The sequence below is a fragment of the Vombatus ursinus genome, unplaced genomic scaffold (assembly GCF_900497805.2).
Source record: "Vombatus ursinus unplaced genomic scaffold, bare-nosed wombat genome assembly UNPS02014830.1, whole genome shotgun sequence".
Lineage (NCBI taxonomy): Eukaryota > Metazoa > Chordata > Mammalia > Diprotodontia > Vombatidae > Vombatus > Vombatus ursinus.
The window spans coordinates 46,977,892-46,982,892 of NW_020954608.1; the positions used below are offsets into that span (position 1 = coordinate 46,977,892).

The 5,001-nt window shown below is 36.7% G+C and overlaps 1 pseudogene; it reads left to right on the top strand.

Moving 5' to 3' along the window:
- Positions 1-4,380: 4,380 nt before the first annotated feature.
- LOC114025187 lies at positions 4,381-4,706 on the top strand (annotated as a pseudogene).
- The last annotated feature ends 295 nt before the right edge of the window (positions 4,707-5,001 follow it).

Sequence of the window (5,001 nt, forward strand, 5' to 3'; positions counted from 1 at the left end):
ATGCTTCAAATGGATCTTAAAGGATGCAGGAACTCTAAGAGGTGGAGACAAAGAAGGGAAGGTGTTTCGGGCAAGGGGGTCAGACAATGCAGTGACACAGCAATGGGAGTTAGAGCATCTTTCATAAAGAGCAGCAAATGGACTGTGATTGCATCATAGAATGTATGAGTAGAAATGTGTTGGAAGGGTTCAGGTTGGGAAGAGATTTAAATGTTAGCCAATGAAGATTGTATTTGATCCTAGAGGTCATAGGGAGCCACTTGTGATTATTGAGTAGGGTCAGGTATTCAGGTTTGATTTTTAATGAAAGCACTTTGTCAGCTGACTATGTATAGGATGGAATGGAAATAGGGTATACTTGAGGGGAAGAATAAGGAGGGGGCTATTACAATATGCCAGAGGAGAAGAGATAACGGTCCTATTAGCATGGTACCTATGTGATCTATGGTAGTGGTTGTGAGTAGAGAGAAGGGAATAGACATATATAGATATAGATGTAGATATTTATACATATATATCTACATCTATATCTAAACACACATATGTGGAGTGAGGAATCTAGAATTGAGGGGAGTCTAGGTTGAAAGCCTGGGTTATTGGTAGGATGGTGGTACCTTCAAGAGCAGGAATGGGGAAACTGCAGCCTTGAGGCCACATGTGGTCCTCTAGGTCCTCAAGTGTGGCCCTTTGACTAAATCTAAACTTGCTTTTATGAAGGGAATTTGTTCTGTGAAGTTTGGATTCAGTCAAAGGGCTATACTTGAGGACCTAGAGGGCCACATGTGGCATCAAGGTCACAGGTTTCCCACCCCTGTTAAGAGTAATTGGGAAATTATGAACAGGGGTGGGTTTGGGAGTAGGGTGGGCCAAAATTATGAATTTTGCTTTTTATGTATTGGCTTTGAGATTTCAATGTTGTGTTAATTTTACATCTGCAAAAGCTTTTTCTTTTTCTCATAGCAGTGAAAATAAATGATTTTATCTTTGGTGATCATCTTAAAATTCTGTTTGGTTAAGGATTTACTCCTTAGCTATAGGTGTTAAAAGCATATGCTGAACTGTTTCGTGTGTGTGTGTGCGTGTTTTAAATTATGGTTTGAGCTTTAAAATTCATATCATTAATCTATTTTGAGCTTACTGTGGTATATGGAATAAGCAAAGTCATTTTCAAGTGTGAAATTTATGATTCTGTGATGATATGATTCTATACTATTAGCATTACAATTACTTTTGGGTATTTATATGATAGAAGAAAGACCTTGGTGTTCAAAAGAGAAAATTGGAGGAGATGAGAAGCTTCTGTTATGTGAAGATCTCATCAGGGAAAGGAATATCTAAGCTGCTTTATCTTTTATTACCACCTATAGATTTAGAGGTAGAAACTTCTCACAGGTTTGTCTTGCTCTTTACTGACACCTATAGCTTGAGAGAGGGAAAATCCTCAGAGAATAGTAAGCAAATTTCTGAGAAAGAACTAATAATGTTGACTCAGGGCTCAGTTAAGGGATCTGACTTGAATAACTCTGCAGGCTCATGCACTTTCAGTGCAGGCTTTCACTAAAAGGACTTAAAACTGCTTAGCAGCCTGAAAGTGGCAGTCGGCCAATAAGTGGAGAGGTCCAGAAGAGAATTGGCCTCACCTAGCAGGTGACACATAGTACAGATTGTTCCCTAAGGAAATAAAAGATATTGAAGCCAGAATTATGAGTTGCCCTGGACATGTAGATTTCCTAATTCATGGGCCTTCCAGCTTGGCCTCTGAAACTTGTGCTGACTTTCTCCCCAGATAACTGCTGTATTCATTGGTGGGGAAGAATGACCCAGAACTTTGAGTAGACTGTTATGATAATTTTTGTTTTTGCTTTTTTGTTTAGTAAATGTTTCATGATTGAGTGAATGGTTTCAACTTGGCTCTTTTGTTTAAATAGGAAGCACACCAGTGGGAAATCAGCATTTATTTATTCACAGTAGATGTATATCTCATCCACACCATGGTTACCCTGAGGACCCTGATAGTAAATTGTAGCAGTATGGCCATGTCTTTGTGGAACCACCTTAACCTGGTGTTATGTGTACTGGTAGAATGAGTGAACCAGCAGCAGGATAAAGACTTAGAATTGTTGGTGGATGGCACCATAACAACATTACTCTAATGAGCAGCATATTTGGGGATTTTGTTTTCTTATCCATTCTGCCATTCAGGACAGGCATATAACTGGCACTCACAGGCAGAGGTCACTTCACCCACCTAATCCTCACACTAGACTGAGCAAAGGGGAATACCTTGTCCTCCCCCTTCACCATAAGTTGCACAAAGTCTGAGAAATTATTGATCTATCTGGCCATTCTTCATCCCCCTAAATATGTGGTACATATCATTCTTAGTGTAATTACTTAGTGTCATCCACACCAAGTCAGCTAAAGGTCAGAGAAGTTAAGTGACAACTTACATAAGGTTCTGAGCTCAGATCAGAAACCTAGTCTTCTTCCTCTAAATGAAGTGTTTTTCTCTCTAAACTATAATACCATAACTAAGCCTATTAGTTAGTTATAGAAGGGATTTCTATATGTGTATTTCTTATTTTTGATTTTTAAAAATCATTATTTAGCAATATATTATTCATAAGAAGTTTTCTTGAGGCTTTAGCTAGAAAATGTGATAGATGCCAAAATAATCCCTTGTAGTAACAGAATTATTAGTCAAAAAAAGAATTATTGCATTTGACTGAACTTAAACAAATTCATTCCAGCCTAAGAGTTGGGAAATCTGGTTTGCAATATGTGTTCTGCCACTACCTCACTTCATGATCTTGTTAAAATCAATGTAATTTCTTGGGCTTCAGTTTCCCCATTTGTAAAATGACAAGGTGGACAGGCTCTAAAATTCTGTGATAAGTTTATTAAATGTCATGGGGAATATAAAAATTCATAAGACACTGTATTCTATGCATTCAAAGCTTTAAAATCCAAAAGAGGAATAGCATTTATAAAAATAACAATAACATTTGTTAAGCATGTACTTTGTGCCAGATATTTTTTAAGTGCTAAAGATAAGTGACAGAAAAAAGCAAAATAGTCCTTTAGTGAGTTTACACTGTGCTGCAGGAAAACAGCATTAGACACATAAGTAAACAGAAAACATATTCAAGGAATATAAAGTAAATTTTTAGGTGGAGTACATTAGAAACAAGGAAGATCAGGATAGTTTTCCTATAGGGGTGAAATGATATAGGTATTGAACAAAACCAGGGATTCTAAAAAGCAAAGACAACGAGTGAGTGAAATCCAGACTTCCTTTGTAAAGGCACACAGATTGGAAATGGAATGTCACAGGGAACAGCAGATAAACCAGTTTTGTTGGAATACAGAGTAGGTGAAAGAGAATAAAATGCAGTAAATCTAGACAGGGAAACTGAAGCCAGAAAGCAATCGGCTGTAAAAGTTAAACAGGAGAATTTATAGTTTATCATAGAAGAAACTGATACTTCTCCACAGTTTTCTTATATGTAAAATGAATGTGTTAGAGTGAGTGATCCTGAATTTCTCTTCCAGTTCTTGATACTATATTTTTATCACCCCCATTTACTTTTTCATTCCTAGAAAGGGAAGAACAGTGCTTTTTTTCCTACCAGAGAAGTAGGACAAAAAACCCCAGTTCCTTTCAGTCTTCTGGATTTAATTCATTTTACTGGTGTGGACCACAATTGATATGGACATGAATGTGGAAGGGAGGTAAAATGAATTTTTTCATTATATTAATTAAAAGATCAAATTGAAAGAGACCAAGTAAAAGAAACACCAGGGGGAGAAAGCAATTCAAAATGCAGATATGAAAGGTATAAGGGTTTTTTCTATTTAGCTGGCTGAGTATAGATGACTGGGATTTGCATCAAAAAAGAGCTAAAGAGAGCCTCTAAGTATAAAAATTAATAATCTTTCTGTGAGAAAAAAAATACATCATAGATAAAGGCCAGAAGATGGAAGCATATGGAAGTAGTAGTTTAATATAGATGCCCAGAAAAAAAAGTAGCAGATAGTAGCTGTTCTGAAGTATTGGAGGTGCGTATTCCCTATGTACATGGCCTTTCACAAATTTTCCCTTCTCATATGTCCTTCCTATGTGTCTCCTCCCACATTTGTAGTGTGATAATCTGAAGGAACTTATGTGATGTGAAAGAATGAGAATCTTTGTAGTCTCTTATTTTAATATGCTGTTGAATTAAATGCATTTTACATTGATATAACTTGTCCTCTACTTAGCTTAGTTTAAAAAAGAAAACACATATTGGAGCAAGGACCAGAAGTAGGACAATGGTGGCTTCTAGTGCTCTGGTGCTTGGACTTGGTGCAAAGTGACTGTGACTGAGCAGTCAGGCCAGGATCACCATGGCTCTTAAAAGGCTCTCCAGGTTTTTATCTCTTGTTCAGTCTGCAACTTCAGTGCATTTTAGAAGGAACATTGGTGTTACAGTTGTTGCATTTAACAAGGAACTTGCTCCTGTTCAAAAACTCTTTGTAGACAAGATTAGAGAATATAAATCCAAGAGACAGCAGTCAGAGGACCTGTTGATATAGGTCCTGAATATCAACAAGATCTGGACAGGGAACTATTTAAGCTTAAGCAGATGTATGGTAAAGCAGACATGAATACCTTCCCAACATTCAAATTTGAAGACCCCAAATTTGAAGAAGCACCTAAACCCTAGTCTTGAGGATTAACTACAGAGTATAAATTGCTATTTGATTATTTGTCATGAAATAGTTGTGTAACTAATCCATAGTAATAATAAATTTTAATTTCACTTTCAAAAAAATACATATTAAAGACTCAAGAGCATTAATATGAGTAGATTTGAATTTGAGCAAGGCTGTAAAACCTTAGAAGTAACTAGGTAGTGCTTTAATAGCTCTGCAGGAGACATTTACCTAATGGTGGGGGTGGGCACCAGAGAGCGTCATTATATAATCTGTTCAGTTCTTTAATTTCAGCTAAAGAGTTAA